This window comes from Mytilus californianus, unplaced genomic scaffold, assembly GCF_021869535.1.
Source record: "Mytilus californianus isolate M0D057914Y unplaced genomic scaffold, xbMytCali1.0.p SCAF_10, whole genome shotgun sequence".
Lineage (NCBI taxonomy): Eukaryota > Metazoa > Mollusca > Bivalvia > Mytilida > Mytilidae > Mytilus > Mytilus californianus.
In genome coordinates this window covers 23515858-23529571 of record NW_026262582.1, presented here as the reverse complement: position 1 = coordinate 23529571, position 13714 = coordinate 23515858, and the positions used below count along the sequence as shown (strand labels likewise).

Below are 13714 nucleotides of genomic sequence, written 5' to 3'. Positions count from 1 at the left end.
CGCGACCTTACGATCTTATTACAACCTATAGGTATTGAAAATTATTGCAATTTATATTAATAAACGTTTGAACTCGGAAAACTATCAAGTTGTACATATATGTTTATATGTTACCCATTTAGAATATTTGCCTGTTAATATTATATATAACTGTTTTGCCTTTTTACTTATATACGTATGGCTCTTTTTTGGCTGTGGTTTAAGAAATGAGATGATAATATTCATATTTATATATGATTATCAAAATTATTTGTCACTTATCAAAATCATTGTAATAAATTAATTTGCTGATCATGAGCCCTTTAATTGGAATAAAAAAAAGAAAAATATATATATATATATTTCATTCCTATATTTATATTAAAGGAAACTATTTATCTATAAATGTATACACTCAAATCAGAGACATATATACACAGAGATTGGCAACTCCGTGAAATCCCGTTAAAAAACGCGGCCCGGAATGAGATTCTCGTCGATAATTATTCTACAACATGTAGACAATTCAGGGATGAATAACCTCGATAGCTAATCAAGAAAAGTAATAGGAAAACTTATTTCAGATCAAATAAATTTTTTTTCTTAAAAAACTACTTGAAATAGTTGTATTTTTTTTAATGTATTTGATTGAGAAAATCTTTTTTTCGGCATTTTTTTTAATTTAAAAAGTAAAATCTGGTAATGATCATGATATTACAAGAAACATTTCTTTGCTAAAGTTTGCTTCTAAATTACACAGTGAAATTATGTGTGTCCGATTTTCCGGTCATTATTTCCTTAGAGATGTGACTGTGGATTCACAGGTGTGCGATTACGCAATTTATTGCCCTCCGATCACCTGAATTTTGCCGGAGGTGAAGTTCTAAGTGGATTATTACTTCAGTTGGTAATTGTTTTTACAACTAAACAAATTCTGACATTATTTTAACAATGACCAGAACTTTATTTTAACAGAAACACTGGGCTATACTATGAATAGGGTAAACGGACAGAAAGTCACAGTACAAAAAGTCACAAATTGGATAGGACAAAAAGTCACAAATAATTTATTGACAATTGTTTGAATATATAAGAGAAAGATCTTCAAATAATATCTTTTTTTTACATTTATTCATTTTTAAGTTCATGAAATTGTTCATAAGCCTTGATAAATGAAAAATTATTTAATTTTAATCATGCAAATAATATATTTCTTGGCACCATGAAGCCATTTAAGTGCCAAACTACTTTGACATTTTGTTATCATAACAATTATTTGATCATCATTGATATTTATTGAATAAATTTTAATTACAAAGTTGCTTCATATATTATAGTTCAATAAAAAATCAAAAAATTATTTTTAAAATTAGTGTTTTCTTGTTCAGAGAAAAATAATCTCAAAACTGAATTGTGACTTTTCGTCCGTGACTTTTTGTCCTGTGACTTACTGTCCTACATTCTACAAAAGTATTCAATCAGGAACAAAAATAGTCATTTAACATGTCAAAAAAAGAAATCAGAAAGCAACTTTTTTATATAAAAAAAATATGTAGCCAGTAGAATTTTGTATCGTGGAAAACGGATTTAAATGATTAATTTTTGATTGACCTACAATTACATTATTTGTGGAACCTTTGCATGAATTTCCTAAATGAACGTACATTATGTACAGTGTTGTCGAAATCACTATTTTTGCTGTCATGAAATATTGAATATGAATCTGTCATTATTTGTAGTTTTTAATAGACTTAATATCACAGACCCTGATTAAAAACAACGTGTATCATAAGTACAGTAAAATGCTCTGCTGAACTGTAGAATTTTAATGTTCTGTTTCATAGACCACAGAAGAACTGCAACATCCATATCTTTAGTCTTTCCTATCGGGTAGTGAAACTCGAGTTTGAAATTAGAAAGATTTAAAATTGAAGACAAGTTTTATCTGATCTTTTGTGGGTTTATGTTTCGGTGCAGTGCTATGTGGGCTGTTATTTTCTTTTCATTTGTCATTTTTTCATCTGTGTTACATGACCTTGTACTTTTTGTATTGCCCCTTGACATCTCCTGCTTCTGTTTAAACCTTTACCACTAATATCTCATCTGGTTTAAATAAAATACTGTCTCATTCCCGGAATTTGTTATACAGGAATTCATTTTAATATCAGTTTTTTTATAAGCATATAAACTGCTTGGTCTCTTCACACAATTTATGTTTAGGACGGAATGCATCAATAGGTACATACATGTACCAGGTCACCAATATATAAGTACACGTTATGTGCTTTTGACCTCCACAAGAATTCTTAAACATTCATAGATGTGCAAAGAATATTTTTGTCGTTGGGTTGTTGTCTCATTGACATATACCTCACATTTCTGAATAGTCATAGCAGCTGTGCCTTTTCAATTTATTGCAGAAAATATTGGCATTAACATTTTTCAAAATAGACGAGGTGAAACAGTGATCACAGAATGAGGACATGTAAAACTGAAACAACACAACACAACAGATAAATATAAACAAGCACCATTGCTAAAGGACTGAAACAAACATAGATGATGACTAATATGAGCGACTAGAAGTGTACAGTAGAGTGAACATTTCTTGCTTCTTATTCTACACATTTTGTCATTTCATGTAAACAATTAAATATGTTATTTTCCGAGGAGAGGAAGGAATTTGTGAAACGAAATATTTTGCCTTTAGTACTGTCAAGTTATATATTCACAGGAGTGTTGTTGAATAAATGAACATTTTCCCTTTTTTTACATTATGCTACCTTTATGCTACAAAGGTAGCATTTCCATTTTCATGATATACAAAGATATTATAGAGTGGCCTTCCAATGATAGTCATACATGTAAATCATTGTCTCATTGGCAATCATACTACATCATCATATTGTTATACATGTATGTAAAAATTATGTACATGTATACTTTGTAAACGTAAAGAAGACAAATGAAGTTGAACACAAGATATTTATTTGCATTTTTATCCGTATAGTCTCTGCACAACTGCCACTTCTGTTTCAAATTCAATAGATTGAATGCGGAGTCTTGTATTTATTCTTAGTTCAATGATGTCACCATCACTTGCACAAAAATCGCATACACATGTACATCAAGTTTGGCATATGAACTATGATATTTGAACTACAATAATGTGGTGTTTTCACAGTCAGGATAAGCACATGTCATTTTCTCTCTTACAAAACCATTTCTTAGTATCACATTGATAGTAGTACATGTAATAGGTCCACTACATGACTGTGCAGTAACATTTGAAAAAAAGTCATCACTTATAGTTGTTCCTGTCTGCCAGGGAATCTTTTTTTCAATCAGAAAGGCTAGGGAGTCCTACATTCAGCATTTGTATGATATTACATCTCTTGTATGCTGCACTGTTAGGTAAATTTGATCAACATCTTTGTTCTTTTATAACATGCAGATCCTGAAAAAAAAAAATGCTGTCAGATACTGAATGTAAATATACATGTATATAAACTTGTAAATGTCATCAAAGTGGTGGAAATAATGAAAAAAACAATTTATATACACAAAACCGGTATGTCTTGGGAAAGTAATTCCTGTGATCAATGGTGATGGGTACATTTGTTCTTTAAAGATGGACAATTTTATAAACTATAGCCATGGACAGGTGCCTGTCTTTATATTGAAGAGAATGATAATGGCCGACAACTTGAATGGTCATTTTTAATTGTAAATTGCATCAAAGCTGGTGAAAATATGGAAAAAACAACTGTTATATACAAATCCAGTATGTCATAAGAAAGTAATTCATGTGCTGGGAATAATTATTCTCTAAAGATGGAAAAGTTTATTGACTGTAGACATGGACAGGGGCCTGTCTTTATATTGAAGAGAATGAAAATGGCCGACAGCTTGAATGGTCATTTTTAATTGTAAATTGCATCAAAGTGGGTGAAAATATGGAAAAAACAACTGTTATACACAAATCCAGTATGTCATAAGAAAGTAATTCATGTGCTGGGAATAATTTTTCTCTAAAGATGGAAAAGTTTATTGACTGTAGACATGGACAGGGACCTGTCTTTATATTTTAAAAATTGAACGTGGCCGACAACGAGAATACTGAATTTTAATTGTAAATTGCATCAAAGTGGGTGATTTAATGAAAAATTCAACATATTTACACAAAACCAGTATGTCTTGGGAAAAGTTATTCATCTCATAAATGGTTTTATTCCTTTTCGAATGAAAAGGTTTTAATAAAAAATACGTCCGTGTAAAAAATTTTCATAACGTCCATGTCGGCCAAGCTTTGCCCTTATTATTGACCACAATAAAACGTTAATCGTCACAATATTTTAACTAACAATTACTACAAACTGAATAAAACAAGGTAAATAATTTACGAAATTGAAATATATACTTACATTATGCTGTTTTGAAAAGCTTGATGTAAAATAAAAATCGAAGCGGTGGTGAACTTGTCATGATCAGATGCAAAATGGCGATCTCGTTAAAGTCTCGTGTGATGCGTGTTTTTAATTGGATTTCGCTGACCACTGTTACAGTTGCCAATCTCTGTGTATATATGTCTCTGCTCAAATGGCGTGATGAAAATTTTCAATGTGTATCATACTTTCCAGGAAATTGTTTTTTTATATGATCATTGATAAAAAAAAAGAAATCATAGACAAAATCCAATCTGTACAAGGTAGGTTAAATATTTTAAGATGTTTATTATTTACATCATGATAGCTCGCTATATATATAGACTTTTATCCTAAAGTTTGCTTTAACGTTAAACCTAGAGGGCCTGTTTTTTTTTCACATTCATATGCTTCAGATTGTTCATTCAGAAAATATCAAAGTTACTGTTTCATTGATTAAATCTATCGTTAATTATTTATTTCTATGTTGAATTCGTTATCTAGTTTACTTCAATTGTATGTGTAAGGTAACATGGTTAAGATACCAAGATGGATCGCAAACAATTTTTTAAGATAGTTATTTTATGGAATGGGCAATCGCAAATACCTTAAAACTCAAGATTGGACAATCACACAATCCGTACGAAAACAAACGACTTGTCTTTAGACAGATGCATGTTTTCCATTCGTTTGATGTGTTTGAGCTTTGATTTTGTTAAGGAACTTTCCGTTTTGAAATTTTCCTTGGAGTTCTGTGTTTTTGTTATTTTACTTTTTAATTAAATTAATACGTTCGGCATATTAATTCAAAATGCTAAAAAGTATGAGGAATTGTATGTAATCTCACAAAACATGTTTAACTCCGCCGCATTTTTGCGCCTGTCCCAAGTCAGGAGCCTCTGTCCTTAGTTAGTCTCGTATATTTTTTTTATTTTGGTTCATTTATATGTTTCGGAGTTTAGTGTGACGTCCATTTTCGCTGAACTATACACATTTTTGTTTAAGGGCCAGCTGAATCCCGCCTCCGGTTGCGGGAATTTCTCGCTGTGTTGAAGACCCTTTTGTTACCTTGGTCTGTTTTTTTTTTTTTTTGCTCTTTGGTCGGATTATTGTCTCTTTACACATTCCCCGTTTCAATTTTCAATTTTAGATATAAGAGGAAAATAACATATTAAAGGTGAAACTCGTAAACAGGTCAGTACTGAAAATGTTATGACAGGGCCCGATTTTGAGGTGTTAGATCTTACAAAATCTTCCCAAATAGTTTTGCAAATAAATCTACTGAAACCGGTGCTTGGGGCTGTCTTAAACTTGCAGTGAGATAGAGGCTTTTTTCGCTCCGTGTTGAAGGCCTCTCTGTGACTTTGAGATGAAGCGTTATTCCTTTGTCTTTTGTGTGCTTTTCTTTCATAAGCGGCTGTGCTTGTACTGATTTTGTGTCATGGATGGATACCTCATATCATGTGTTTTTTTCTATTATATGAATAAAGATTGACATTTTTTGTTATATATATATATTAATACCATAACAATAATCATTAAGACAATAACTATATTGATGATAAGTGTTTATATTGAATGTAGGAAATCATGATTAAAGTGGTCATATGCATATCTATACTATTACATTCGGTACAACAGAAACCATTGGATGAAAAGGATACCAATGTACATAAGTTACCAAACAAGTATTAGATACAATACAAAGGTAACAAAGAAACAGGCTGGTAACAACCGTTGCCGGATAGTTTTTCTGCACGAGTAGTCAGGTCAAGGTCCGAGGCGATAGCCGAGGACCTTGACCTGACTACAAGTGCAGACAAACTATACGGCAGGTTGTTTCCGGCCTGTTTTTTGTTACCTTTGTTTTGTATCTGACTTGTACGACGTTTCAAGAAGGAAGAAGTACATTTTACATTTAGAAGAGGTAGCAAAACTAAAGATATTAGAAACTTAAATGGCCATATACCAGTTAATGTAAGTTACAGTTTAAACTCAATTTTTTTTTCTCACTTCCCTTCAGCCGAGAGTTTTTTCTCAAAAAATTCAAGAATCTTATAACTTTATAAAAAGAACCATTTCAAGTTAAAGGTGAATGTTATACACATTTGAGACTTTTTGAAATGCAACTTCGCAAGTAAGTAATGTATAAAAAAGATTTCAGAGGTAAGCAAGCTACGGTAACCATTTGATTTTATTGGGGGGAAAGGGGGGGAGGGGGTTAAAATAAATTTAAAATAAACAATGTCTTGTTATTATATATATATATATATATATATATAGACATATGTTTTGGATTCAAAAAAAATGTTCATGCTTATAGGTTTTTATATGTCTCTGATAGTGTTGATCAGGATTAAACACGTGTCACTATATGATCCAATCAGAGCTTTCCGTCCCAAATTTATGACATAAGTTGAATGATTTTCTTCACGATTTGCTGCATATTTGAACATGTATTACACGGACACTTTTTATTTATATGATCAATCGTGCATTGGTGAGTTGATAGGGATTTTATCTTTTGATTAGATTTGATTTATATATAATTATATATTTCCTGTCTTTTTATTGAAATATAAACGTTGGTACCAGCATTTCTTTCAGCATTGTCCAGAATACTATTCATGTCCATATATTGAAAAAAAATACATTTACGGACCGACCATTTAGCTTCAAAAGGGGGGGGGGTGTTCTTTTCTGAGTAAGAAAATTATTTAGTTTTTCAACGCTATCGCCCAAATATTTTTTTTTCGAAATCAGCACTATTATTATACGGTATTCGGAAAATCTTGAGTCAGAACATTATTTTCAGTGTCATCTGCTTGACCATAATATATTTTTTCTCATAAAATTGGGGATCAAAATGTTTTTTTTTTAGGAAAAACCATAACCGGCCTTTTGAAGTTAGATGGTCAACCCCTTAGTGTACTAATATGAATAGTTACTGGAATTGTTTGAAAACAATATAGTTATTGATGCTAACGTAAATATTTTCAATTAAAAAGACAGGAAATATGTCGGTGAAACAAAAAGTTCAAATCTAATTGAAATTTAAAGTGCCCATGAACTCACTGATCATGCACGAGTGATTCTATTCATAAAAAGTGTCCGTGTAACAACTAAAAAGTGTCCGTGTATCATCTAAAAAGTGTCCGTGTAATACCCGTTAATGTACTGTTTTTCTATAGCTCTGCTGGGGGCAAAGTCGTACAATGTATGGAAAACAAAAGGACCAGACAAGAAGGTAAACGAACAGTCAACCCAAAATATTTTCGAAACAAGATTAACAACGTTACCTTCCATGTCATCTTTAAATGACATGAGAGAGTGGAAAAATAACCCTACAACAACATTGCAAGATAATCGAAATCAACATTCTGATATCAACACGATAGGAAAGAATGTTACCACTGAAAGTTCACCTACAGACATATTTGAAATTCATTTTAATCTTAGTAGCAAACCAAATGCGTCTGAAGCAAATCTGTCTACTACAACAACTATGTTTACGGTTATAGGAGCTGTTATTGCAGTTATTCTACTATTATAAAACTAAGAAGATGTGGTATAATAGAAAATAAATGATATGGGGTTTCCATCAATGACACAAGCATTTCCAAGCATTGATGAAGTCGCTCACGAATAGTATTCATTGTGTGGACATATTGTATACCTTTGAAACAATCTCCCGAACAATTTGGAACAATGCACATAGCATTTTAAATCTCAACTTAAAAATATTTTTAATCGTTTTCCTTTTTAATAACATTTAATTGATATATTTTGTATCTAAATTGAGACACGAATATGTAGTGTGCTTTTTGCGCAGCATGTTTTCTTTTTATTGTAATTGTATTCACATTAAGTCTACATTTTGTATTCCTTTCTCAGGGATTTTACCTCTTTAGCATGATTTTTGGACGACAGGAGTATTCAACTTCTAATTATTATTTTGTTTTATTTTAATATGTAATGTTATATTGACTTTTTACATGCTATTCATTTTTATTGTATTTTTTATTTCAGTAATTGCATCTGGTGTATTGTAGGTTTTGTGTTTTTCTTTTCTTTTTAAATTGTTTTATTTACCATCATGGTTCATTGCCCAGTTTATTCCAGCTACATATATCATTGGCATTGTCAGTTTGTTTTCGACTTATGAGAGTAGCTATCCCTTGGTAACTTCCGCCTCTCTTTTGAATCTAAAGACCAAAAGCAAAACTCCTAAGTCGTACATCTGCCTAACTGAACAAGCCTCGTATCTTTGGCTATTAATCTATTTTATGAAAAGGAAATAAAACCTCTAAAATGCAAAAAAAAAAATTTGTTGTGCAATTTCGTGTATCTACTGCCAATTTTATGTATCTTCTGCAAATTTTATGTATTATAAAGAGATAAATCTAATTATTACATTGGTTACAATGAATTACCGTGATTTCCCAGTGAAATAAAAACCGATAATTTCACATGAGAAATAACCTTGGTTATTTCACTCCTCTGACGTCATACAACAATAGGTGTTGTCAAGACGTTTCGAACAACACTGATAATTACGCGCATTCGTGAGTTAATGTGTTGTTCGGTCATACGTTGAATATTTTATATTTATATTTTTATATATTTGACTTCTTCGATTAGTTATTGTATAACTATCAAACAATACAGATTATAATTATAGCAAATCTGTCTTACTTTTATTCATCAGTTGATACGTTTATAAGAAAAGAAGAAGTCATTGTGGGTGTATATGTCAATAAGACATCAATCAAATGATATAAAGGCCAAAAGACGCATAAGAGTTCCATATTTAAATCTCGTAATCGCGCCCGAGTCCATAAAAGTTCTTAATACTTGCAATAATGAATGCCTTAGCATAAACCAATTCTGCTGAAATAACACACAGATTTAAAGAACATACTTGGAAAAGGGTACAAAGAGAAAGCATAGAAAACAAACAATGACAAGGCTCCAAGATAAACAACAAAAAACAGTACATTAAACACTACACACACAAAAAAAGCAAAACAACCTAAAGATTGAGGAAATCTGGGAATACCAAAATCTTGAAAAGGGGTTTAACGCATTTACTCCGGAATGGTAAACACTTAACAGGTGAAACCATTCAAGCTGCTTATAGCCAGTTAACATTCTGTGATAAATCATATCCATTAATCTCACAATCGAGGAAAAGAGGGTTGGATTGTGACTACGACAATTGAATCATGTCAATGGTCATACGTTACATACTCTAAAACAGTCATTCAAATCATGATGAACCGCCTCGGTGGTCTCGTGGTAGCGTGTTCGTCTCTAGTGCGGGAGGTCGTGGGTTCGAACCTCGGCCGGGTCAAACCAAAGACTTTAAAATTGGTATTTGCTGCTTCTCCGCTTAGCACGCGGCGTTAAGGACTAAGAGCAAAGACTTGTCTGCTCGGAGTCTGAATAATGTGTCCGGGTAAGGTGACATGTTTTCCTGTGGACTGTTACCTTGTGAACTAGCACGTTAAAAATCCAGCTCAGCGTGTCGGTCTTGTACAAAGCAGGGTTAATATTCATATTACATTAACATGTTCTAGTCCTGAATATGCATATTAATTTGCCGCTGGATGTTAAGCAGCCATCCATCCATCATCATCATCATCAAATCATGATGGCATCCATATCACTTTTATTTAATTCAACTTTAGCATTTGGAACCCTTTGTTCAATATCGTCCTTAAATTAAAGTAACAGCTAGTTTTCCGATGTTCAAAGCCCATACATTGATTACGAAGATGGCAATCAAGGTAACAACTAAAAACTGGGGGAATTTCATGAGCTACAAAAGGATCAAGACCAGGTGTGTCGCCAAGGTTAGAGTCTACTACTAGGCATGGATCACCCGCTATGGAAATATAGTATCATATTAAAGGTATAATCACTGGATATGCTACGAGAATGTTTCTAAACAGATATTGAAAACTAAATTTATAGTTCACAACCGTCACTGAATGTCAATCTCCAGATTCAAAACAAGTTAAGAAGCAATAATTTTGATGAAATGGATTAATGATGTTGTTTTTGCACTGACACTTATACATGTTCACTTATGTATACGTATATACCTTGGCTCAACTAGAAAAATATATTGAATTTGACTAGGTTTACTGTGCCAAGTTATACTACGAATACACATACCATTTATACCCCGTTAGTTTTCTCAATTATTTGTTTTCATATTTTTCATGTTGGGGCGTTTTACAGCAAACTATACGGTATGGGGTTTTCTCATTATTGAAGGCCGTATTGTTGCTTTATTTGAACTTTGTTGGATAGTTGTCTCATTGGTAGACTTGCTACAATTCCCTTTTATGTATTTCTTTCTTACTAATTTATATATTTACTGAAAACTGCCAGTAGAGGAAACAGTGTCAGTATAATGGAAATCTCTTTGTTATATCAGTAAAATTGGTACAGGGGCAAAATTGAAGAAAAAAAGAAAAGAAAATTAGGAAGAGACATGTAGCAATGCAAGTCTAACTCATTGGCAATCATATCACATCTCCTTATCTTTGTATACCATGCAATTACTTAATACACAAAAATAATCAAATTATGCGTTATTTCCGATTATTTTTTACGCCGAAAAATTAAAATAACAAATTATTAGTGCATGAAATAAAATGTAAACACACTACATTGATCTATTTTATAACCGTATGGCAATGAATGGCAGGTTTTGATTTTTTTTCCTGTCAGTAAAGGCTGACCTCAATTACATTTTATGGATCAACTATCTTTTAAAAAATATAATTATTTCCTTTATGCATTATTCAAATTTTGAAATAAAAAGTGAATTGAGTCTAAATAAAAATACATTTCTGTAATTTTCCATTGATGACGCAATCCAATTAAGCAAACAAATTCCACTTGAGATCTCAAAGATGATAAATATTACTAATGATCTGACTATTGTGGATCACGTATACCACTTTATTTAGGTTTGTTGTTATTACATAGAGTTTTAAAAGAAGACGTCATAGCCTACTTGTTGGATAATTAGAAGAATATGAAATATTTCAACAAATAAATTGTTCGTAAAGAAAATAACAATATGACAGTTATGTTCGTTTAAAGTATGTAGTGCACATATCTAGCAGATAGTGTAGTGCTCCTCAACCTCATATTTCATTTTGCCTACTAACAGTTTTGATTCGAGCGTCACTGATGAGTCTGATGTAGACGGATCCCGCGTTTGGCGTACTAAATATTTATAAGCTATAAGCTTTTTAAAACATTTTTTTTCACGATTGCTTCAATAGAGACAAAGAAGAAACCTTAATGTACATATATTACGTGGATAAATAAGGGATAAAAGTGGTAATTTCTTTCTACACGAACACTAAAAACAAAAACAAAAATGCAAGAAAACTCACTGTTCAAATTAAATACTAGTAGGTGATTATTTAATAAATAAATAGCAGGACTCCCTTACATTTTTACTTTTGTATAAACAATTTACGAACTTGAGGAAATGTGAAACAACTAAACTTTGCTTCCCCCATTTTCAATTTAATTTGGAGGTCGGTATTTCTTATATATTTTTTTTTCTACAAACCAATCAAAAATTTTATATCTAATGAATCTGTTCATCACAAAAGTGTTTACAAAAGGAAAAACAAAACCGATTACAAGTCTTTTTTGTAAAGGTTTGGCTTGACTTGACACAAAATCCACATGTTTTACTTCTAGGAAGATACATTGATTATAATTTCTGTGAAATAAGTTTCCCTTTGGTATATATATATAACCTAATATGTCTCGTTTATTTCGTATTTGTACTGTTTTGAAATTATATCGCCTTGAAAATTTCATAATACACAGTGTCATAGAAGGGGTCATTAACCTTACCTGGCTATTAAATCGTAGAAATGTAAGTCTGCCTGACTTGTCCTAGGAAATTATTTTGTTTAGGTTTCAAGAACGCCCACAATTACTTGGGAGCCTCGATGGCCGAATAGTCAAAATAGTTCAACCACTGTATCACTGAAATTGAGAATGGAAACGGGGAATGTGTCAGAGACAACAACCGACCAAAGAGCAGAAAACAGTCCAAAGCCACCAATGGGTCTTCAACAAAGCGAGAAAATTTCATATCCGGAGGTGGGCTTCAGCTGGCCCCTAAACAGTAATATATACTAGTTCAGCGAAAATGAACGTCACACTAAACTCCGAAACATATAAATGAACCATTAATTAAAAAAACAAGACTAACACAGGCCAGAGGTTCCAGACTTGTGACAGACTCAAATATCCGGCGGGGTTAAACATGTTTTATGAGATCTAAACCCTTCCCCTACACCTCTATCCAATGTGGAATAAACAAATACACAGCAACACGCACAGTAAAAATCATTTTAAAAGAAGTCAGAATCCGGTGTCAATACTGAGGTTGTGACTTTGTACTTTGTAGGTGCAGTTGTCCTATCTAAGGTCGGCGGTTCTCTCCGGACCCTCAGCTGCCTCCACCAAGAAAAACTGACACAACGAAACAGCCAATAGTCCTGAAAGTGGCGTTAAACACCAATCAATCAACCAATTATATAGTTCTGGTTGCTTGTTCCTTATTAACATTTAATAAAGTTATTCGCAATTTGTTTCCATGTCAATGTATCCAGAAAAGGAGGTCGATTAGGAAAGCAAGAATTGGATTTCGATTTAAGAATTCAAAGTTGAAAAGTGGATCAGAATAACCTGTCAATTTGAAATCTTTTTTTATTTAGACGTCAGAATTGAGGAGCTGTGGTTAATAATAGACTGGACGTCAATCTGAGTTCAACATATTTATATTATTATATGCACATGCATACATGTATGTGTGATTCGGACGCATGAGGTTTTATGGTATTGTCATCATTGTTAAGTACCTCGCATATCATGTCATTTAAACAAAGGAAAAAAAAAACATATGCACTACAAATTATGACTTTGTTCATTAGCAAGACATGGATTTGTTGACTTGATTTTTTGCGTCTTTTTTAATGTAATAAATGATACTTAATGGACATTTTCGAAAAATAGAACACATTTGTAATTATCTGCGTTACAGATATCGCACAAAATTCATCCGAAAGAAAATTACGTCATACTCTTATTATGTATAGTACATGTAGTAGATACTTAAATGTACTTAAATGCAACTAATTCTAAACCAATCAGCGTTTAACTACAAAGGTAGAATATATTTATTCTTAAATCGCTATTGTAGTCTACATACTTTATTAGAGTATTATAAACTTCTGTGTTGACATGTATTATCATTGATTTGG

The 13714-nt window shown here is 32.0% G+C and overlaps 2 long non-coding RNA genes across 2 annotated transcripts in view; one reads left to right on the top strand and one right to left on the bottom strand.

The window, feature by feature from the left end:
- The window catches only part of LOC127717801 (uncharacterized), a 61997-nt gene extending 52921 nt beyond the window's left edge, over positions 1–9076 (top strand). Inside the window, exon 3 of the long non-coding RNA XR_007989383.1 lies at positions 7651–9076. This is a non-coding gene — a long non-coding RNA (uncharacterized LOC127717801). The remainder of the gene's footprint in view (positions 1–7650) is intronic.
- LOC127717799 (uncharacterized) overlaps positions 1–13714 on the bottom strand; it is a 73177-nt gene that overhangs the window by 27580 nt on the left and 31883 nt on the right. The window lies entirely within an intron of this gene.